General features: G+C 33.6%; 1 protein-coding gene across 1 annotated transcript in view; it reads left to right on the top strand.

The window, feature by feature from the left end:
* LRRIQ3 (leucine rich repeats and IQ motif containing 3) overlaps window positions 1–25,572 on the top strand; it is a 198,427-nt gene that overhangs the window by 83,445 nt on the left and 89,410 nt on the right. The gene's annotated exons all lie outside the window — the stretch shown is intronic.

Genomic DNA, 25,572 nt, shown 5'->3' on the forward strand with positions numbered 1-25,572 from the left:
TAATTTATGCTTTTTATATGTGTTTTCTCTTATTAATTATTGGAAGTAGTTATTAATAGTAATATAAAATATATTCTCAGTAGCTGAAAACATAAATATTTAGTTTATTAAAGGCTGATAATTGTACATATAGTATAATATTCACTCAGTATTTTGTGCAAAATCATGTATTGCTTTAAGGACACAATAAAAATAGAAAGAAATTTATATTTATTGAGTACCTACTATGTACCAGGCACTGTGCTAGATATTTTGCATGTGGTATGTAATTTATTCTTCACAATACTGTAAGATAGGTATTTTTACCTCTTTTTTTATGATTAGGGAAACTAAGGCTCATAGGGGTTGATTAACTTACCAAAAGCCAAACAGTTAAGTGACATTGCTAGGACTTAACTCGAGATCATCTGACTCTAAAGTTTGTGCTCTTTTATTTTTAGAATTTTGTTTTGCTTTTACCATTAGGTAATGGTAAAAATGAAAACTCGGCATTATAGTATAATTAACTGGAATGAACTTTTTGTAATTTATAAAGCACTGTGTTTGTCTGTAAACTCCTTCATATTTGCACCTGTACCTGAATAGCCTGAGCTACAAATGTTTCCATTACATTAACATAATTAGAAGGGAATACAAACTGTCCAGACTGACATTAGTCTGATTTCAATGTAATTGAGGACACGTGTTCTAGATATAGTACAGTAATGTCCTCAGGCCCTTAAATCCCACCAAAGTTTATCCATTGAATAAAAACATAGGTTTAAAAGGCAAATGTATCCTATTCAAAACTTTTTCCTCATTAGCACTCAGTGCCAACTGTATTAATTTGCTCCAGATGATAGTATGCTCTATAAAGTTTATGTGAAGTGTCTTTTGGCCCTCTTTGTAGAATATAAACGTGTTGTTTTCAGGCATGTCACCTGCTTTTTATATGCTTTCTGTAGAGAAGACTTTCACTGACGTATACTGATATCCAAGTTGGATATGGGTATATTGTATACTGATAACCAGTTTGGATATACTGGTAGCCAACACCCATATATAAATGTAGATGTATATATACATATCCATATATATGTATATTTGTATATATGTTGTGTTACGGCAAGTGACTATTATATATACATAGATAGGAATAATATATATTATAAACATTATGTTTTTTAATACTTATGAAGTTACATATAATATACCATTTCAAGACTTTGGAAGTATTTTGAATGTTATAAATCTTTTGCTAAAATATATTAATTATAAGGAGTTTTCTAAAGCTCTTTGATATTAGTAATTCTACTAACCACATCACTACTAATGTCATTTATTAAAAACTATTCTTTCATAGTCTATAAACATGTACATTTTCCTATGCTTTTTTCATTGTTTATAGCTACCATTCATACAACATTATGAAGTTGTCTTCAAAGCTCACTTTCTTATAGTAACTGAAATAATTTTTCATTGTAAGATTCATCTTTCAATCTATTTCTTCTATATATAATTGTCATTCCATCTTCTGCTAGCTTCATTTTTAGTCTTCTCTTCAGCTCACTCAGTTGATATATTATTCTTCTATTATTTTTACTACTCACATGTTTAGTCTTTAGTGACTTGGAGCTTGGTTTATTAGAAGCTATAGTGAGAACAGTTAATACCATAGAATACCTAAGAGAACCTAGGATCCAGAAAACATTAAACGAGTTAGGGAGTAGGGAAAGGGGAGGGGTTGAGGAAATATCAGCATTTAATACTGGAAGTGTATTAGAAAAAGATACTGTGAGCAAAGTAATGGAAAGGGTTAATCAAGAATGGAATTCGAGTTTCAGTAATTAGAGAAAGCAATCATTGTCTGAATCTGCTCCTGTTTGGGGATGAAACATGCTTGGTCTCCCAAGGGCTTAAAATTTCTGATATTAATGGTAACCTAAAATGGAAAGAACCAGAGGAATGAGTTCAAGTCACATTCATTTAGGAAATGCTGTGGTGCAAAGCCAGAAGTCCATATAAACATCCAGAGTTAATGGTGCAAAAATAAACTGTAAATGATATACAGAACCAAAAGGTAGAAGCCATGATGAAAGAATCTGATAAAAAACTGGATTGGAGTAGAAGACATTGAGGATCTAAAACAATTGCTAGGGATATTATTTATCCATGGCTTACAGATATTGGTCAGAGGGTGGTTTTTCTTCTGTTATTGAATAGACTGACATAAATACAGAATTATGGTGGTCAATTAGATCAAGCTTTAGGGACATTTGTATATTATTATGTGGGATTTTAGGGAAATCTAGATACTCTTATGATGGGTTTTGCTGGGGTACCCAAGGCTATTTGAAATCTGCTTTTGCACAGTCAATCCTTTTACTCAAAAGGTACCAAGGAAAATATATGTACTAGGAGTAATAGCAAAAAAAGAAGTTCCTAACTGAGGCTTTGGTCTAAAATTCCATTGCAATATTTTAGTAACCTGGGCTAGACTATGAGATATTCTTTGTTACCCATGCTTTTTTATCTTGAATAGTTATTTCCTATATTGCAAACATGAATTTTAGAAGGGATATAGTATGAAAGAAAGTCACACTCATTATAGCCAAAAGGACGGAGATTAAGAGCAGAGGAAAGAAATTTGCCATATATTTATCTCAGAGAAGATTAGTTGCCCTCTTTCCTCTTGCCTCCACACCCTCACATTTGAAGCTTCCTTAAGCTGCTTTAGTCATATGTTGTTAGGAAGGAAAGAAAGCACCTAAGAGGTAAGAAAGAGTGATGGCCAGGAACCCTTACTGTTATAACCTCATGGAAAGGTAGAACAAATCTATGTGTTGTGGATCTCTGTCTTCTTTGACAGCTCACCTCCCAGAATCATGATCTAATTTTTTCTTAGGACTTGAGCAACACCCTCTTGCCTTGAAGCATTAATATTGGAATTTCACACCCTTTATCTTGACTCATCTTCTGGAGAGGGTGCATATGTTCTCCCTAGTTATCAACAGAATGAGGAAAAAGATCCATAGGGCAAGCCAATCAATTTCTCTGGAAGAGATTTCTTACATTGAACCACTTCTAGCTCATTGAATGTTCACATCTTGTTCTCCTTTATGGCATTCTATAGTTCCTGGAAACATAGTATAATATGGCAGTCATCTATACTAAAGTAAGATTTGCTTTAGAACTGATGATTTGGTTGAATTCTAGGATATTTTTATTGATTTTCCTTTAGTTCCAAAGATTCATTTTTCTCATAACTAATATGGATGGAACTATATACATTCCATGTTGAATACCATTTTTGTAAAACAAAATAGAGCAAAATATACTCGAAGATAATCCTCCTATGAACCCTTTCCATTGATTACTATTAAATACATTTTCTTAAAGTTGTGTGTGTGTATATATATATATATATACACACATACATACCTGAGGAACTGTTTGTCTTTTAATATATTATAATTTTTAATAAGGGTTCAAAAATATAAAGTAACTTTTTAATTGTACCACATATGCATTAAAAATACATGAAAATCACAATCATCAATCTGTTAATAGTGGTTATTTAAGTGGTAGAATGTTAGGTGATTATTCCTTTCTTTCTGACAATTTTATATATTCTTTCTTTCTAATCAGAAATCATGTTTTATTTATATAATAAAAACAAAGATTTTGCATTGTGGATAAAAATATTTTATCTCCATTTTTTATAACATAAATATAGAAATATTGCCTTCAGGAACCTCTATTTTGTGTTATATTCCACATTAACAATGCTCTTTTCTTAGTTAATAAACATTCTTTTTAGAGCACTTTTAGGTTCACAGCAAAATTAGCAGAAAGTATAGAGAGTCTCCATGTTACTCCCTGTCCCCACATATGTACAGTATCCATTATCCACATCCTGTACCACAGTGGTATATTTGTTACAATCAATGAACCTACATTGACACAGCATTATCACCCAAAGTCCAGTTTACATTAGGGTTCACTCTTGGTGTTGTACATTCTATGGGTTTTGACAAATATGTAATGACATATATCCACCATTACAATATTGTACAGAATAGTTTCACTGCCCTAAAAATCCTCTGTGTTCTACCTATTCATCCTTATTTTCCCCTAACCCTTGGCAACCTATAATATTTTTACTGTCTCCATAGTGTTTCCTTTTCCAGAATGTCATATAGTTGGAATAATATAGTATGTAGCATGTGTAGCCTGTTCAGACTGCCTTCTTTCACTTAGTAATATGCATTTAATTTTCCTGCATGTCTTTTCATGGCTTAATAACTCATTGCTTTTTAGAACTAAAGAATATTCCATTGTTTGGAGGTACAACAATTTATTTATCCATTCACCTATTGAAGGACATCTTGGTTACTTACAAATTTTAGCAATTATGAACAAAGTGGGTATAAACATCCATGTGCAGGTTTTTGTGTGCATATAAATTGTCAACTTGTTTGGATAAATACAAGGACGCTTGATTGCTGGGTTTTATGGTAGGAGGATGCTTAGTTTTGAAAAAAAACTGCAAAACTATCTTCGAAAGTGGTTGTACCATTTTGCATTCCCACTAGCAATGAATGAGGTTCTTGTTGCTCCACATTTTAACCAGCATTTGGTATTGTCAGTGTAAGTAGGTTTTGGCCATTCTAATAGGTATGCAATAGTATCTCATTGTTGCTTTAACTTGCAATTCCTTAATGACATGTGATGACATCTTTTCAGATGTTTACTTGCCATCCGTATATCTTTTAGTGGGGTATAGTTCTCTTTTTACTATTAAAAAAATGTAATGATTTATAATCACATGGCCTATGTGAGTAAGAGAGGAACGAGACGACTTTACCTTACTCGGGGCTGCTGCTTTGCACGTTGCATGAGTGCATTTATTTCACAGTCTGTGTGGATGACATTCCCTGGAGTTGTGTGGAGCACAGCTTGCATGGCAGGGTGAAGTTGTGCTAATTTTAATTTTACAAATTCAAGTAACTTATTATATTTGAGTTTGGGGTTTTTTTGTGCCTACTTTGAATTCAGGTAAATAGGGGGGCAGGGAGAAAGAATAATCAGCTCCATAATTTTAGAAGCCAAAAAATAATGAAACGACTTTTGCCCTCTTCTCTGTTTAGTTTAACAGTAGGTGATATTAAGAAAATAGTGCGAGGGTTGATCTCATATCAGATTCAGGAGATGTGGAATGAGTCACCTTATTTTATTATGTGGAGAGTTAAAAAGAAACTTACGGATAGATATTTCATTTTTTTAATTTCAGTGTTTTGTGAAGAGTCTTTCCTTACACTGAAAACTGACCTTTATTATCAATGAGTTTCTGGGATGTTGTACTAACTTATGAAAGTCTTAAGAAAAAAGCTTTGTAATGACATTCTTACATGCTCTTTGTTATTGCCTAACGTCATTTTCAGGCCCCATCAGCAATACAGTTCATTTCAAATGGGTATTTTTTGAATATTTAGAATGTTCTTAGCACTGTAACAAATTCTAAGGCCTTAAAGATTGCCATAAAGCAATTCCTATGCTGGAACTTGTAGGGAGAGGGGAAAGAAATAGGAATAACTTACTAGGTAGGGACTGATTATATAAAGTATGGAATTGAAAGGAGTATACAAATTCAAATCCAGCTTAGTCAGTTGTCTACATCTAAGGGTCTGATCAAAGGAGTTGGAGTTGTCCTGAGTATTAAGACTTACGGGAAATAATGGCTTTTAGGGTCAGGTAGAAGTATGAGATATTTATCAGAAGAGTCTCTAAGGGCTAGTAGGGGCTAAGGGTAATTTAATTTAAGTTTAATTCACCTATGTTTTGGGGTCCAAAGAAGCAAAAATGATGACTTAGAAGTGAAGCTGTAGCTTTTTGACTTAATCAACACATAATGGGCTAACTTTATCCATTTAATAAAATTGTGCAGATATTTACTAGGTGCTTTCTAAATATCACGTCCCCTGCTTGTCACTGGCAGTAAAAATAAAATAAGTAAAGCCTGTCCCCTTTAATCAAAGATTTTACTGAGACTGAAAGGAGAAAACTTGGAGCTAAATGAATAAGATTAGGACAGAGGCATACAAGGGTAATATTAGACACCATTTGTGGCTGCTCAGATGCAAGGAGTGTGGCTAGCTGACAGCTCCAGCTGTTAGATTGTTCAGGGTCCACCTCTGCTTTCAAGTCGAGGTCACACTATTCTCTAGGCAGCCTTCAGGCAATTACTGAGTAAGGCAGTGTTACAAGGGCTTGGCCATTACTGCTCATTGTTGGACCTTCAGATAGAGACAGACTTTGCTTCAGAGCTCCTGGTCGGTTGGCAGAAACTTTGACTCTCCCTGCTTAATCCACTTCCTCCGTTTTCCTTTAAAGAGTATTACTTCCCAATAAACCTTTTGCACACTTAACTGTCTTGGTATCTCCTTTCTGGAAAAACTTGTGACACCATATATTATGCTTGACTCCATAGATATGGATAAGAAAAATTTTACAACCAAGCAATTTCAGAATTATTTTTAAAAAGCAGCAAGTGGATGCTAGATTAATACATAATCTGAGTTGTTAAACTGTGAGGGTTGCCAAGGTCAACAGAGAGATCACTAGGAAAATGAGAGAATTGAGCAGACAACTTATAGCATAACACATGTGGGAAAGGCACAGGGACAGGAACTATGACGTGCTCATAGTACCTTTCAACAAATACTTTGTGAATTGAGGTGAATAAAGGAAAATTATGTGACTTAAACCTGAGATAGATAGAAATTAGGAAAAAATTATAAGGGAGATACTTATAAATTATGCCAGATGGTAACTTTCTTGGCATCTTTTAACACCTTGCAAAATCAATTCTGTTGGTCCCATGCACATACCTAAGAGCTGTAATATCAGTAACATACGATACACTGACTCTCTCCTAGGGGTCACAAGACAAATATAAATACAAACGTAAGTAAAAATTCCTTTATTCTTAATATTATTCAATGAAGTGTCCATTTTTCCTTTATTGAAACATACTTTTTTTGTTTTTTTTGTTTTTTTTTTAAAGATTTATTGATTGATTGATCGATTGATTGCTATGTTGGGTCTTCGTTTCTGTGCTAGGGCTTCCTCTAGTTGCGGCAAGCAGGGGCCACTCTTCATCGCGGTGCGCGGGCCTCTCACTTTCGTGGCCTCTGTTGTTGCGGAGCGCAGGCTCCAGACGTGCAGGGTCAGTAGTTGTGGCTCACGGGCCTAGTTGCTCCGCGGCATGTGGGATCCTCCCAGACCAGGGCTCGAACCCGTGTCCCCTGCATTGGCAGGCAGATTCTCAACCACTGCGCCACCAGGGAAGCCCCAAAACATGTTTTTTGTAATCATAGTTCCATCTCAGCTGTTCACCCAGAACACTCATATATCTGCATGCTATCCTGACCTTTTAGAACCAGTTAGAGGACAACTGGCCCTGTAACCACAGAACTTTTTGTGTTAAAATACACAGTGTGGAAGTTATCTTTTACTCTGTGTATAAAGATATTGTGTCTACATTTCCAAGGACTACAAAGAGTATTCCTGCCTGAATTATTTCATGCAGAGACTGGAAATCTACCTGGTACCCTTCAGCTTAGTTCTCTTTGGTATTCGAAGTTTCTCAGTCTTTTTGGGCAACTGACTCAGAGGTGAAGACTGATTTTATAACAGGAAGAAAACTGGCTCAACTTTATGTCCTTCTGTCCTGCCTCATTTTCCAGACTGTAGGCACTTTGCCACTCTTTTTTAAGACAGGTTTTCTGGCATGATCATGGTTTTCATTCTGTGCTTCTGAAACCATATCCCTATTGCACATTTCCGGATAGCTGTCCTTTTGCTTATCCTTCTCCTTGCCTAGAAATAAAATAAATTTGCTGTAGGCCCCCTTCCTGGTAAGCTCCTGACCTATTACTGTAATTTCTCTTTCCATTATGCTCCAAGTTATTAATTTTCCCTTCTAAATGACATCCCATGGTTCATTTGCTCTTCCCTCTTATCATGTCACAATTTGATAATGAATTTTAAAAATTTGTAAAAGTTAAATGATTTTGATTTGTAAAACTTAAACTCCTTTGGAAATGTCTAAACAAATAAGCTAATGTAGTTTTATTAAGAAACATGCAGATTTAACTTACATCATACTTATCATTAATAAAAGATAACTTTTTTATGTTGACCACTTTTATTCTGTACTTGCTTTTGTTTATTTTCTTTTTCTTTATTTGTTCATATTCTTTGTTCATTGTCCTATTGGTATGGACTTGCTATATAGAATTTTAGTCCATTTAACTTGGAAGGGACAATTTCAGTGAAATTTTCCCTTATCATATGTTTTTTCCAGTTTATCATTTGTGTATTTGTTTTATCTATAGTGTCTTTTGCTGTTCAGAAAACTTTAATTCTAATGTGGTCAAACCAGTGAGTATTTGGGGTGTCTATTCTTTATAGAATGCTAAAAAATGTTCTTCCCAACTCTAGGCTTATAAAAAGATGAGTCATTTTATTCTGACATTTTTATGTTTTTATATTTTTACTTTTAAATATCATTCCACTTGGAAATTATTTTAGTTTGGGGTTGTAGTAAGGATAAAACTACATATTTGAATGAAATACTGCCATTTGCAGCAGTGTGGATGGACCTAGAGACTATTATGCTTAGTGAACTAAGTCAGACAGAGAAATACAAATATTATATGATATCACTTATATGTGAAATCTGTAAAATAATAGAAATTGAAGTATATGAAAACAGAAACAGACTCACCATATAAAAGACAAACTTTTGGTTACCAGAGGGGAGAGGGAAAGGGAGAGGGACAAATTAGGGGTATGGGATTAACAGACACAGACTACTATATATAAAATAGATAAGCAATAAAGATATACTATTTAGCACAGGGAATTATACCCATTATCTTCTAATAACCTATAATGAAGTATAATCTGCAAAAATACTGTATCACTATGATCTACACCTTAAACTAACATAATATTATAAATCAACTGTACTTCAATTTTTTAAAAAAATAATTAATTTTAGAGGAAAAGAAAAAAACTTTATATTTTTATATATAGTAAATCATTCCAACGCCATATGTTAATTATTATTCTACCAGGTATTTAAAATAGTACATTTATCACATATGATAATCTCCTTGTATCTACTTATTCAAAAACAACATCATTTAAATATTTTAGCTATATGATGTTGAATTTTGATAAGGCAAACCAATTTTCATTATTATTGGCTATTTTTGTGTTTTATTTATTCAAATGAAGTTTAAAATCATTTTGTATATTAAAAGATATTTATTTTAATGGCACTGTATTTAGAAAGTGATTATGGGAGAATAGACATGTTATAATGTTGAGTCATTTGCTTAAGGACCTTTGTATATATTTCTATTTATTCAGTTATTTCTATGATTTTCACTGAGGTTGTGTAGTATTATTCACGTAGCTCTTGCACATTTAAGATTATTCCAAAAATAATACATAAAACATAAAAACAATTATTTTATGTTGAGACTTGAAATTTTTTTAAATTATAATTTCAGACTAATATTTTTATAAAAGAGTGTGTTGATTTTTTTAGTCACTATCTTGTTATTTGAAATGATTTTTCAGTTTATTCTGTTAGATTGTCAAAGTATTCTTTAGAAAATGATCACTTTTCCTTTTCAACAATCATACTTTTTCCTATTTTTCTTGTTTTCTTGAGTAGATTTCAAATTCGAGAATAATATTGGTGGTAAATGGGTGTTCTTGTAATTCTTGTATTATTTCTGACTTTGATCCTAATACCACTATTATTTCATCTTGAAATATGATATTACAAACTTTCTGGTAGGTACTCTTCATCATGTTAAGAAAGTATCTTAGTACTGAGATGTTGGATTAAATATAAAGCACAAGTATTTGTTGAACATTATTACATACCTTTTCAGATTCTATTGAGAGTCTTCATTTTTTTTTCTAGTATACTAAGGTAATGAATTAAATCAATATATCTTGTTACTTTGAACCACGCTTGCATTCTTAAAACAGACCTTAGTCATTGTGTGTTTTTGTTTGAATGGGAATCACTCAGTTGGGATAGCTAATACTTATTTTAAGATTTTACCCTCTGTAATAATGAGTGAGGTTGTATTGTTTTCTTTTGGTGCCTGCTTTTTGAGGTATTGATATCAGGACAGTGGTCTGTCTTAAGACACTTTCCTTTTTCCTATGCTTTGAAACAATTTCAGTAATATAGGAATTAGGTATCCTATGAATATTTACTAAGGAGACTTGCCCATGCAATTGTCAAGTTCATATGACTTTAAATTGTCAAAGACTTGTAAATATTTGACAACAAATTTGGTCATTTCTCGTTATTATATGATTCAGATTTTAGGAATTCTTAAGTAAGCTTAGTAAACAAATTTTGAATGTAACTAAAATTGTCTCTTTTAACTAAATATTTTAAAAGTTATTACTTTGTATCATGTTTATTTTATCTTTATTTTCTCTTTCTGAATTTCCAGCATTTTTATAGATATACTTTTAAGATATTTTTCACACTTATTTATTTGAATACATAATTTTCTCAATTTTTTTCTGATTCCTAATGAACATTCAACATTATACCTTTATTTACCGCTCAGTGCAGATAATACTATATCCTATAGTTTTGAGAATAGTAGTCTCATTTTCATTATTTTCTTTCCCCCTCACATCCCTTTCCTCTCTGGCAAACGCCTGTTTTCTGTACTTATGACTCTTTTTCTGTTTTGTTGTGTTTGTTCATTTACTTTGTTTTTTAGATTCCACATACAAGTGAAATCATACAGTACTTGTCTTTCTCTGTCTGATTTATTTCACTTAGCATATAACCCTAGAGGTCCATCCATGTCACAAATGGCAAGATTTCTTTCTTTTTTATGGCTGAGTAATAATCCATTCTGTGTGTGTGTATCTATATATAGATGTATAGATATCACATCTTCTTTAACCATACATCTATTAATGGAAACTTAGGTTTCTCCCATATCTTGGCTATTGTAAATAATGCTGCAGTGAACAGAGTGGTGCATATATCTTTTCTAATTAGTGTTTTTGCTTTCTTTGCTTAAATATCCAGGAGAAGAATTGCTGGATTGTATGGCAGTTCTATTTTTAATTTTTTGAGGAACTGCCATACTTTTTCCATAGCAGCTGCACCAATTTACATTTCCACCAACAGTGTTGGTGTCCCTTTTCTCCACATTCTCACCAACACTTGTTATCTGTTGTCTTTTTGATAATAGCTGTTTAGACAACTGCAAGGTGATATTTGATTGTGGTTTTGATTTGCATTTTTGTGGTGATTAGTGATGTTGAACATCTTTTTATGTGTCTGTTGGCCATCTGTATATCTTTCTTGGAAAAAATGTCTGTTCAAGTCCTCTACCTATTTTTAAAATGGGTTATTTGCGTTTTGATGTTGAGTTGTATGAGTTCTTTGTATATTTTTGATACTAATCCCTTATTAGATATATCATTTGCAAATATTTTTCCTATCTAGTAGGCAGCCTTTTCATTTTATTAACAGTTTCCTTTGCTGGGCAAACGCTTTTTAGTTTGCTGTAGTCCCATTTGTTTATTTTTGCTTTTGTTTCCCTTGCCTGAGGAGGCATAGCCAAAAAAACATTCCTAAGTCCAATGTCAAAGAACATACTGATTATGATTTCTTGTAGGATTTTTATTCCTACAAGGTTTCAGGTCTTATATTTAAGTCTTTAATCAATTTTGATTTTATTTTTGTATATAGTTTGAGAAAGTAGTCTAGTTTGATTATTTTGCATGTAGCTGTCTAGTTTTCCAAACACCATTCGTTGAAGAGGTTGTCTTTTCCCCATTGTATATTCTTGCCTCCTTTGTTTTAGGTTAATTGACCATAAAGTGTAGGTTCATTTCAGAGCTCTCGATTCTGTCCCATTGACCTATAAGTCTTTTTTTGTGCCAGAACCATACTGTTTTGATTACTGTAGCTTTGTAGTATAGGTTAAAATCAGTGTGTGTGACACCTCCAGCTTTGATCTTCTTCCTCAAGATTGTTTTGGCTACCCAGGGTCTTTTGTATTTCCATACAAATTTTAGAATTTTTTTTCAGTTTAGTGAAAAATGCCATGGATATTTTGATAGGAATTGCATTCAATATGTAGATTGCTTTGGGTAGTATGATCATTTTAACAATATAAATTTTTCCGATCCATGAACAAGGTATATCTTTCATTTGTTTGTATTATCTTCAGTTTCTTTCATCAGTCTTACAATTTATGAAGTTTGTATAGATTTATTCCTAGGTATTTTATCATTTTTGATGAAATTGGAAATGGGATTATTTTCTTAATTTCTCTTTCTGATAGATTACTGTTAGTGTATAGAAACGTAACAGATTTCTGTATACTAATTATGTATCCTTCAACTTTACTAATTCATTGATGAATTCTAATAGTTTTTTTGGTGGCATCTTTAGGATTTTCTCTATACTGTATCATGTTATGTGCACACAGCCACTGTTTTATTTATTCCTTTCCAATTTGGATTACTTTGATTTATTTTTTTTCTTGTCTGATTGCTATAACTCGTACTTATTCAAGTACTATGTTGAATAAAAGTGATAAGAGTGGGCATCCTTGTCTTATCCCTCTTTTTAGAGGAAATGCTTTCAGCTTTTCACTGTTGAGTATGATGTTAGCTGTGGGCTTGTCATATCTGCCCTTTATTATGTTGAGGAATGTTTCCTTTATATCCACTTCATTGAAAGTTTTTATCATAAATGGATATTGAATTTTGTCAAAAGCTTTTTCTGTATCGATTGAGATGATTATATGATTTTTATTCTTCAATTTGTTAATGTGGTGTATCACATTGATTGATTTGTGAATATTGAGTCATCCTTGCAACCCTGGGATAAATCCCACTTGATCATGGTCTGTAATCTTTTTAATGTTGTTTAGTTTAGTTTGGTAACATTTTGTTTAGGATTTTTCCATCTTTGTTCATCAATGATATTGGCCTCTACTTTACTTTTTTTTGGTGTCTTTGTCTGGTTTTGGTATCAGGATGATGCTAGTCTCATAGAATGAGTTCAGAAGCATTCCTTCCTCCACAATATTTTGCAATAGTTCTAGAAGGATAGGTGTTAACTCTTCTTTAAATGTTTGGTGGAATTCAGCTGTGAAGCTTTTTGGTTCTGGACTCTTGTTTGTTGGGAGATTTTTTTATTTCTGATTCAATTTTATTACTGATAATTGGTTTATTCATGTTTTATATTTCTTATAGACTCAGTCTTAGAAGATTGTACATTTCAAAATTGGTACATTTCTTATAGGTTGTCCATTTTATTAGTGTATAATTGTGCATAGTAGTATCTTGTGATCCTTTGTATTTCTGTGGTGTAGGTTTTAACTTCTGTTTTCATTTTTGATTTTATTTATTTGGACCCTCCCTCTCTTTTTTTGCTGTTGAGTCTAACTGAAGATGTATCAATTTTGTTTATCTTTTCAAAGAACCAGCTCTTAGTTTCATTTATCTTTTCTATTTTTTTAGTCTCTCTTTCATTTATTTCTGTTCTGATCTTTATTTTTTTCTTTCCTTCTACTAACTCTGGGCTTTGTTCTTCTCTATCTGGTTCCTTTAGGTGTAGGTTTAGATTGTTTATTTAAGGTTTTTATTGTTTCCTGAGGTAAGCTTATATTGCTGTAAACTTCCTTGTTAGAACTGCTTTTGCTGTGTCCCACAGATTTGTGATCCTCATGTTTCCTTTTTTATTTTTCTCCAGGTATTTTTTTATTTCCTCTTTGCTTTCTTCAGTAACCCATTGGTTGTTTAGAGAATATTGTTTAGTCTCCATGTGTTTGTCTTTTTTGCAGCTTTTTTCTTGTAGTTGATTTCTAATCTCATAGCATGATGGTCAGAAAAGATGCTTGATATGATTTCAATCCTCTTAAAATTATCAAGATTTGTTTTGCATTCTAGAATGTGATCTATCCTGGGGAATGTTCCATGTGCACCTGAAAAAATGTGTATTCTGATGCTTTTGGATGGAATGTTCCATACACATCCATGAAGTCCATTGATCTAATGTGTTGTTTAAAACAATTCTTGCCTTACTGATTTTCTGTCTGGATGATCTGTCCATTGATGTAAATAGGGTGTTAAAATCCCCTAATGTTATTGTTTTACTGTCAATTTCTCCCTTTATGTTTGTTAATGTTTGCTGTATGCCTTTAGATACTCTCATTTTCATTACTTTCTAAATATTCTTTTCCTTTTTTTCCCTTTCTCTTGACCCAAGAGAAATTGTGGAAAACATTTATTTTTAGAATCTACTCTGTCACCTTGATATAATCTCCAAATTGTATTCCCTTACAATTATGAGTATTTTTGTACATTTTGACTGGCCTTCTTATAATAAGTCCTATTTTGTGAGGTTGTTTTTTATAGCTATTCTGTACAAGAGTGGTTCTTAAAGTGTAATCCAGGAACTGCTTTAGATGTTTGAAATCCTTTAAGGTTATCCCCAATGCCAAAATAATTTTAATAATAACACTAAACGTTATTAATTTTTTTCAGTCTCATTCTCTTATATCATGAAGCTTTTCCAGAGACTTCATGACTTGTGAGAGATTGATTGTATAAGCAAATGTGAAAATTTGCCTTCTACTAAGCCAGAAATTAAATAGATTTGCAAAAATGTAAAATGATCCCACTCTTTTTACTTTTTGAAATATAGTTCTGTTTTATAAAATTGTATAATTTCTGTGAACATGGAACAGATTTGCTATTCCTATTTCAAAATAAATTAATAAATATTTTAAACATTTATACTTTTAATTTCTAATACAGTAAATATTGAAAGATGTGTAAACACATAAACAAAAGCTCTTTGTGGGTCTTATAATTTTTTAGAGTATAAAGGAATCCTGTAACCAAAAATTTGAGAGCCTGTGCTAAACATCAACTCTATCAGATGCAATTTTGTCATTTGTTTTTAAATGAAACTACATAATGATAAAGGAACACTTGAATTAGGAATGCTTTATATAAACCTATTAGTAGTAATGACCTAAATGTATTTCTGAATTTTTTGTATGCTATGTCTTATGTGGCTGTAATGTAGTTACAAATGGCTATAATTTTAGAGTGTATTTGCTGTCTACATAAAGATGCATTCTTACTAATTACCTAGAAATTTTGAGTCTAATGTCAGTTGCTCATGAGACTTATCTAGACATCATATATTTAATTAATGAGATTCCTTCTAAATCTCTTACTTATAATAGTTCACAAGACATGCATCTTTAAATGACTGCACCAGTGTTATATTTTAAAGGCAGACTTTTGTCATACATGTCATGGGTGTGTATCTAGAGAAACCAGTGCAAAGTAAAGTGAAAAGTTCTATGAGAGAATTAAAAGAGAAGGAAGGGAGAGCATTTGTTAGAATTGGGAGTAATCGACCCCTAATGACAGTTACTTAAAACAGAAATTTGTTTTTCTCTCACATAAAAATCTGGAGATAGTGCATGGCTGGTATAGCAGCTCTGCATCAAAACATTCTCAGAGTCCCTAACTCTTTCTACCCTGTTGCCCCACCATGCATGGCATCTATCCCCAGGGTCATTTTATGGTCCATGATGGCTTTTCCAGCTCCAGCCATTAGATCTTCATTGTAACTATAAGGAAAGAAGCGGGGATAAAGGAGGAGGGAGCAAAGGGGTTGTGTTCACTTTGTGGGAAGTTCTTGGAAGCCGACACTCAATATTCTGCTTACATCTGGTTGACTACAAATTAGGCGTATGGCTACAGGAGGCTAAAAAATATAGTCTCATTCTGACCAGACACATACCCAGCTAAAGCATGGCATTCTTTCATTGTAGAGGAAGGTTTTAATGAATATTGAAGAACAATTTCAAACATTCTCATATATCCTTCCCAAACACAGAACACAAACCTCTGCCGAAGGAGGAAAACCTAAAGGCTATGCCACTGCTATATTCAGCTAAAATTCCAGCATCTCTGGGTGTGGCAGTGAGTAATGGTTGCTCCCCAATATCTTTTCTCTCTTTCTTCCTCAGTGATAGAACCCCCATATTTTAGCTGCTTCAAATAATCTACATTTACCAACTTCTCTTGAAGGTATATGTTGCCATGTATATTAGTTTTTTATTGCTGTTGTAACAAATTATCACAAATTTGGTAACATAAAACAACACAAATTTATTATCTTACAGTTCTAGAGACTAGGAGTCTGAAATTAGTTTTACTAAAATCAAAGTGTTGGCAGGGCTGGTTCTTTCTGGAGGCACTAGAGGATCATCCATTTCTTTGCCTTTTCTAGTTTCTGCAAACTGCCTGCAGTACGTGGCTTATAACCTTTACCTCACATCACTTCAACTCCTTGCTTCCATTGATACAGCTCCTACTTCCTCTCTGACCGCTTGGCCCCCTCTTATAAGGACTCTTGTGATTAAATCATACACTCTCCTTCCCCCAGATAATCAACTTATCTCAAGATCCTTAATCACATTTGTGAACCCTTTTTATAAATGTCTTATGGACTGAATATTTGTGTCCTCCTGCACCCTACAAAATTTATATCTTAAAGCCCTAATGCCCATTGTGTGTGGCTATATTTGGAGATGGGACTTTAAGGAAATAATTAAGTTTAAAAAAAGTCATAAGGGTGAGGCACTGATATGATAGGATTAGTGTCCTTATAAAAAGAGACACTGGAGAATGTGTTCTCTCCCCTTACCTTCCACTCCATGCATGCCAAGGAGAGGCATGTGATGACACAGAGAAAAGGGGGCTGGCTCTCTGCAAGCCAGGAAGAGAACACTCACCAGAAATCAAATCAGCTAGCATTTGATCCTAGACTTTCAGCTTTCAGAACTTTGAGAAAATAAATTTTTGTTGTTTAAGCCATCCAGTCTATAGTATTTTGTTATGTCAGCCTGAGCAGGCTAACATATGAGGTAACATTCACAGGGTTCTGGGGATTAGGGTGCAGACATCTAGGAAGGCCATTATTCAGTTTACCATACCACACCATGTCATGAGTGGAAGTATGATGTGGCAGATTCCAGGAAATTTCCCTAAAAGACAGTTGGTAATGCCTTTGTTGTCTCTTTTTTCTGCCTTCCTCCAATCCTGTTACTTTGAACATGTATATCATGGCTGGAATTCCACATTAGACCATTAGAATGAAGGTACAGTTAGGGTGGTGGAGTGGAAAGCTGGAAGTATCCTAGATTGAAGCAAATTGTCATACTAGTTCTGGACTTCTTACAATTGGATATTCATGTAAGATGGAAATAAATTCCTATCTTGAATAAGTCACCACTTGTTCATCTCTGGTCCAGCTCGGAAGAAGCTTGAAAGTTGCCACTCCATCCTAACAACAACTAAAAAACTGAAAAAAACTGAAAAATCAACCCCTCTTTGATTTGTGAGAGAAGTAAGGTCACAGACAAAACACTGCCACCAAAAATTGAGAGACTGACAGGTAAATACAGAGAACCACACTTACCAGAGCAGAAACCCACGAACTGAAACCACTGTTTGAACCAGTGCTGTAGTAGGCAAGCTGAATTGTAATTGATGAATTCCTGGAGGCTCAATGTGGACAAGTCTGAGTGATAAAAACTCTAGGGTGACCCAGTTGCTGGTGGGGGGTGGGAGGGGGGGATGGAGGAGGTGGGTCTCACCCTTTTGTAAGTTTACCGCCTGTAAATATGTGAGAAAAATCTCCATGTGTTTCAAGCAAGGAGAAGGGAAAAGGAACCATTTTGAAATAGGCCAGAACATTCTGTTCTTCTTAACAAGGTCTGTCCTCAGCAGAAAATAGTTAACCAGAGCCTAACCTGCTGGGACTTTATCAGAGACTAACTGACCTAGGGGAAGAGAAATACCCAACTCCAGCCCACTCTAATCATCCAGTCCTACCTAAGGGAGGGAGAGTCTGAGAAGCATGTGTGGGGTTTGCCGTCCAGAGGCACAAGCTCCCTGAAAGACTGAGACCTAATCATGGGACTACACAATGCTTCCCCTCTACCCATATCTTACCACTACATTATTAAAAGCCTATTTATGGAAGTTTCTTTTATCTAGTACGTCATACCTGCCATCAAGAAAAAATTACAAGTCATACTAATAGGTGAAATACAGAACTTGAAAAGACAGGACAAGCATCAGAACCAGACTAAGATGTGGCAGAGATGTAATTATCAGACCAGAAATTTAAAACAACTATGATTAATATGCTGAGGGATCTAATGTATAAAGTTGACAGCTTGAAAGAACAGGTGGCTAATGTAAGCAGAGAGATGGAAATTCCATTAAAGAACCAAAAACTAATATTAGAGGTTAAAAAAAATAAAAACACTGTACAGAAATGATGACTGCCTTTAGTGGGCTTATTAGTGAACTGAACACTGAGGAAAGAATCTCTGAGCTTGGGGATATCTCAATAAACATTCAAAATTAAAAACCAAACCAAAAAACTGGAAAAAAAGAATTAGAAAAAGTTAGAACAGAATATCTAAGAACTGTAACACACATAATGGGGGTACCTGAAAGAGAAGACAGAGAAGAGACAAAAGAAATACTTGACACAGGAATGGCAGAGAAGTTCCCCAAATTAATGTCAGATATCAAACCACAGATCCAGAAAGCTCAGAGAACACTAAGCAGGATAAATGAAGAAAAAGCTACACTTAGGCATATTGTTTCAAACTACAAAAAATCACAGATAAAGAAAAAATCCTGAAAGAAGCCCAAAAATGCCTCATTTATAGAAGAGCAAAGACAAGAATTACATCTGCCTTCTCCTAAGAAACCATGTAAACTGTTAGATAATGGGTGGAAAGTTTAAAGTGTTGAGAGAAAGAACCCACCAACCTAAAATTCTGATCCTTGGTAAATTATCCTTCAAAAGTGAAGGAAAGATAGAGACTCACAGACAGACAGAAGTTGAGGAAATTTGTTGCCAGCAGATCTGACTTACAGGAAATTTTAAAAGAAGTTCTTTAAAGAGAAGGAAAATTATATAAATCAGAAACTTAGATCTACATAAGAAAGGAAAGAGCATCAGAGAAGGAATAAGTGGAGGTAATTAAAATTTTTAGTTTTTCTTTTCCTTAATTGATCTAACAAATAACACTTTGTTCAAAATAATAATAGCAATAATGTATTCAATTATGTAAGCTTATATACATATATATTCACTTATGACTGCTTATGTATAAGTCTAACTAATGACAGCAGTGATACAAAGCACAAGAGGGAAAAATTAGGACTATTTTATTATTAAAAGGCCCTCATGCTACCTGTGAAGCTGTATAGTGTTATTTAAAAGGGGACTTGGATGAGTTGGAAATTTATATTGCAAACTGTAGGGCAATGATTAAAAATGTTTTAAAAAACGCATTAACTAATATGCTAAGAAAGGAGAGAAAATGGAATCATATAAAATGCTCTATTAAAACTACAAAAGTCAGAGATAGTACAGAAGACAAAAATAAGAACAAAGAACAGAAGAAGAAATGGAAAATACAAACAAATAAGATAGATATTAATCTGACTATACAATAATCACTTTGAATGAAGATCCAACTACATGTTGTATATAAGAAACTCGCTTTAATTATTAAAGACACATATAGATTAAAAATAAATGGTTTGGGAAGGATATACCATGCTAACACTAATCAAAAGGAAATGGAAATGGCTATATTAATTTCAGACAGAGCAGACTTCAGAACAAGGAAAGTTATCAGGAATAAAGAGGAGCATTACACAACAGTAAAAATGTGTATTCTCCAAGATGTTATGACAATCCTTAATATGTAGACAACTAAAAAAAGAATGTCAAAAATATGTGAGGCAAAAACTGGTAGAACTCCAAGGAGAAATAGATGAAACCACTATTACAGTTGGAGACTTCAACAACTGTCTATCAGAAATGGACATATCCAGCCCGCAAAAAATCAGTAAGGACATCGTTGAACTCAATATCATCAATCAACTGGATAAAATGGACATCTACTTCTTGTAACAACAGCAGAATCCACATTCATCTCAAGCTCACATGGAACATTCGCCTAAATAGGCCACATTCTGGGCCATAAAACATACCTTAACACTTTTATAAGAAGAGAAATCATACAACATCTTTTCTCAGACCATAATGGAATGAAACTAGATAGCAGTAACAGAGTATAGCTGGAAAATCCCAAATTACTTAGAGATTAAACAACTTCTAACACTTCCAAATAACACATGGGTCAAAGAAATCTCAAGAGACATTTAAAATATTTTGAACTAACTGAAAATGAAAACAGAACTTATCAAAATCTGTTGGATACAGTGAGAGCAGTTCTTGAGAAATTTATAGCATTGAATGCATATATTAGAAAAGAAGAAAGATCTAAAGGCAATAATCTAAGCTTCCACTTTAGAAAAAAGAGAGAAAAGGAAGAGCAACTTAAATCCAAATCAGAAAAAATTAGTGAAAACTAGAGCAGAAATCAGTGAAATTGAATATTTTATTACTCTCAGCCAAGCTTAATTTCAGTTGTTATACTAGTGGATGTCCAGTCTTCTTCACCTAAAAAAAAAAAAAAAGGTAACACTTCATGATCTAGCAACCTATAAGTTAAAATATAAAATATGCCCTCCACATACACAGTATATAAGGTGGCATAGAAACAGAATAGCCATAATTAAAATTTCCCATTTGGAAAAGGGGAGTAAGAAGCAGAGTTGTCACTGACCCCATAGCAGTTACCAAATCTATCTGACAGGAATAGTGAAAACTTTCTTCTTTCACAATAGTGTAAGGACATCTGGAAATTCTTTGGATCTTCCCTGTGAAAAGATTTAATCTGTCCATAATCATTTATGGTCACATGTGAAGTGGGCTTCAGAGTATTTGTCCTTCTTGAGTGTAGAACAGTTTTATAGCCTTGAAAGATTTCAGGGCCTATGGGTTGCTTTAGAGACTGAAAAACCACAGGCATTTTCAGGCCAGACCTTAATTTCTTTGGCAACACATTTCCTTTAAAAACTTAGTGGCCTTCTGACTTATCTGATTTCAGTAAGTTTTATGGTTAGGTAACTACAATGATCTTGTCTTAACATAGCTTATAATCCTGCAGACTCTGTTCTTTTACTTACTGGCTTTTGTTCTCAACTCTTTTTTCTCTTTTTTCAAATTAATATGATCTACCATGGTTGGACTCTCTGAAACAAAAGGCTTTGGAGGGAAGGGAAAATTCTTCATCTTATCTTTGCCTATAGACATTTATACCTCCAGATATCAATATTTTCACTTTGAAACCCCCTATTGAAAATGTTTCAATTTGAGTAATAGAGCTGTTGACATTTTCATCTATCCAAGGCTTCAATTACTAGAATCTCAGTAAACTTAAATTGCAGATTCCAGATTAGAGTACATGCCTTATAAAAGTTGTATTCTATTTCCATCTCTGATTCATGCTGGCTAGCTATAGCCAGATTTATTTTTCTCATAAGACTTAAAGCTACCAAGGGGGAAAGGGGTGGGTGGGTGGGATGAATTGGGAGATTGGGGTTGACATATATGCAATGTTGATACCATGTATAAAATAAATAACTAATGAGAACCTACTGTATAGCACAGGGAACTCTACTCAGTGCTCTGTGGTGACCTAAATAAGAAGGAAATCCAAAAAATAGGGGATATACGTATACGTACAGCTGATTCACTTTGCTGTATGGTAGAAACTAATACAACATTGTAAAGCAACTATACTCCAATAAAAATTAAAAAAAAAAAAAGCTACAGGTAACATCTAACTCTTAAATTCAGATTTTGTTATATAATTTCCTCTAACATCATAGCCTCAGTCAGCATATAGTCTGCCTTTCAAAGTGGAAATGTCTTGAAGCCATAATAACAGAGCTCACGAGCTCGTCAGCCTGCAATATCTTGAGTCCTTACCACCTGTCATGCAATATCCTGTACTAAGATAGTGCTGTATATTATACCTTCTTTTATTTGTAGCATCCACCTCCAACTACCACATTGGTGTCAATTTAAATTAGATTCAGCTCTGAGTAACAGAGATTAGAAATGTTACTAACTTAAACAAGGTAGTAGTTTGTTCTCTCATATAAAATTCTAGAAGTAAACAGTTTAGGACTGATATGATGGCACCATTCCATGAAATATTTAGTGACTCATACTCTTTTTATCTTATGCTTCTCTGTGCATAGCCTCCATTCAGAGATCACTTCAAGATCCAAAATGACTGCCCTTGTTCAGCCAGCATATGTACTCCTCAGCTATCAAGGAAGAGGGAGTGAGGAGACTTGTAGATGTTTTTCAAGTAAAGTTCCTAAATGATGCCTCACAATATGTCTTTGGCCAGAATTTAGTCACATTGTTACATTAAACTACAAGGAAATCTTAAAATATGTAGCTTTTATTTTGTGCAGAAATGTATCCAGACAAAAATCAAGGATTCTATTATGAAAGTGAAGGAGAACCAATATTGGGGTACAAATAGCCATCTTTGCTACAGAGCAGATATAGAATACAAATGGAAAAGAAGGTAGAAAATAAGAAGTAAAGAAAGGAAGTATTTAATAAATGTAGAATATTATGATACAATATTGTGAAATAAAATTAATACTTAAATGTGAGATGACATGCAGCTTTCCATCTGAATTAAAATATTCACCTGATACAGTTAAAGCAAAGCTAAGTTCCATTGATGTCAAAAATCTTGTAATAGGATGTTTACTATTTATTACTAATGAACTTGCATCCTCTATGATCCTTCTTTTCTCTTCTACATATTTCATTTTTTGGTTTCTCCATGATTCTTTCTGAAATTTTTATTCAGCTTCTCCTCCAGTTCAGTAATCTCTTGTTAGCTGTGTCTAATCTGTCATTGGATCATCCATTTTCATTCCTAATTGATATGGATTTATTCTTCAGATTTCTAAGGCTTTTTTGGTTCTTTTCCAAACTTTCCTTTTTACTCTTTACATTTTCTTTTTTTTTTTTTCTGTAGCTATGTCAAACTTGACTTTTCTTTTATAAAACATAGCAAACAGAGTAACTCTATAGTCTGCATCAATTAATTTCAGTAACTTGGGTCTTTTGTACTGCTCACTATATTTGAAATGTTATTTGTGGGAATTTTGGACTCTTGAATGAAGGTACTTTCCTCCAGATAATATCTTCATTTGCTGTCACCAAGTACCACCAATACTGGCCCACCTGAAAGTTCAAAACTTGGGATTTTATGAATTATGAAGCTTTCATTTTAGTTTAGGGCTGTTCACTTATGTTTCATCATGTAGCCCTTTGAGTTCCCGGTTGAATGTGGACAGCATCCTCTCCTTGAGTGGACGTGGGCTTTGACATTTGACTCCTGACCTCCTGAGCCACCAAACCTGTACTTTAGTTTAAAAGTTGTTTCTTCCTTATGTCTAGATAATCTGAGAACAAAAGCTGCTTTGAGTGCTGGGCTTACCTCGCTGGTGTCTTGCCTTCCCGACTTTCTTGATAAATCTCTCCTGTTCTTCAAAAGACTTAAAAATTCTTTCATCTGGCATTTATAAACTTCAGAATTGGCCCAAATTTCTGTTCTACCAATTGTGGATGCATCTTGACTCTCCATGTTTCCCTTCTGTTATTAAATAACTAGTACAGTTTTCTTTTGACCTGATAACCATCCTCTTTTTTTCGAGTATGTTTTAAACCTGAAATCTGATTTTTTTTATGTTGATTTTATAATTTAAAGTGTTAAATTTGTTAGTCAGTGTTTCTTCTTCCTATCACTGCCATAAGAGTCTGTATGTTGTACATTACTTCTTTTTTTTTTAATTTATTTATTCTATTTTATTTTTATTTTTGGCTGCATTGGGTCTTTGTTGCTGTTTGTGGGCTTTCTCTAGTTGTGGCGAGCGGGGGCTACTCTTCGTTGCAGTGCGCGGGCTTCTCATTGCAGTGGCTTCTCTTGTTGCGGAGCATGGGCTCTCGGCACGTGGGCTTCAGTAGTTGTGGCTCACGGGCTCTAGCGCGCAGTCTCAGTAGTTGTGGTGCACGGGCTTAGTTGCTCCGTGGCATGTGGGATCTTCCTGGAAGAGGGCTTGAACCCGTGTCCCCTGCACTGGCAGGCAGATTCTTAACCACTGCGTCACCAGGGAAGCCCATGTATGTTGTACATTACTTCTTGATATTGAGCAACTATTCTGTATTTGGGGGAATATGTACCTAATAATTGTCAGCACTCTTTTTTTTACAGGTGAATTCTAATAGCATTTTATCTCAGTTTAAAAAAAAAATGGCTTTGTAGGTTTCTGTTTCTGTTCTAAGTAATATAGCTTGAAACTTGATTCATTATGACTTTGTAAATGCCACTAAATAATTTGTATTTAGGATTCAAAAAGAAATAAAACATTAAAATTCTATTAATAAATTCAAAGGTTCTGAAAGTGTTATATGGTTAATTTTTGATAAATGTGTTGTTTTGCACAGTTTAGTTATTTTATGCTTCAGTTTTAGCAAATGCTAAAAAAAAATTCTGCATGTCGATTTGGCTTTTTGTTTACATTGTTGAATTATCATGAAGAACAATACTTTAGAGTTTTTTGAAAAATTGAATCCTAAATCACCTGGAAAGGCACGTCTCTTTCTATTATATTTATTATTTTTTGGTACTTCACATTTTTGACATTTCATTAGAATTCTGACAAGCACTACCAAAACTGTATTGTTAACTTCACACTATTTTTTGTAACATCTCTACTGAGATATGACTTACATAACACAAAATTCATCCTTCTTAAGTATATAATTCAGTGGTTTTTAGTCTTTTCACAAACTTTTGCAACCATTATCACTATCTAATTCCAGAACATTTTCATCAACCCCAAAAGAAATCCCATACCTATTAGCAGTACTCCCAACAGGCCTTAATAACCATTAAGCTATTTTCTATCTCTATGAGTGTGCCTATTCTGGGCATTTAATATAATTGGAAGATAAAATATGTGGTCTTTTGTGTATGGCTTCTGTCACTTAGCATATTTTTAGGATTTATCCATGTTGTAATATGTATAAGTCCTTTATTCATTTTTATAACTGAATAATATTTCACTGTATGAATATACCACACTTTAAAATCCATTCATTACTTGGGTTGCTTCCAATTTATGACTGTTATTAATAATTCTGCTATGAACATCCATGTACAAATATTTGTGTAGACATACTTTTCAGTTTTTTTGTGTATATATCTAGTAGTGAAATAACAGGATGATATGGTAATTCTATGTTTAACTTTTTGGGGAACTGCCAAACTGTTTTCCACAGCAGCTGTGCCATTTTGCATTTACATCATCAATGTATGAGAGTCCTAATTTCTTCAAATCCTCACCAACACTTATTATTTTCTGTATTTTTAATTATAGCCATCATAGTGAGTATGAAGTGGTACTTCATTGTGGTTTAGATTTGCATTTCCCTAGTGAGTAATAATG

This window comes from Eubalaena glacialis, chromosome 3 (genome assembly GCF_028564815.1).
Source record: "Eubalaena glacialis isolate mEubGla1 chromosome 3, mEubGla1.1.hap2.+ XY, whole genome shotgun sequence".
Classification (NCBI taxonomy): domain Eukaryota; kingdom Metazoa; phylum Chordata; class Mammalia; order Artiodactyla; family Balaenidae; genus Eubalaena; species Eubalaena glacialis.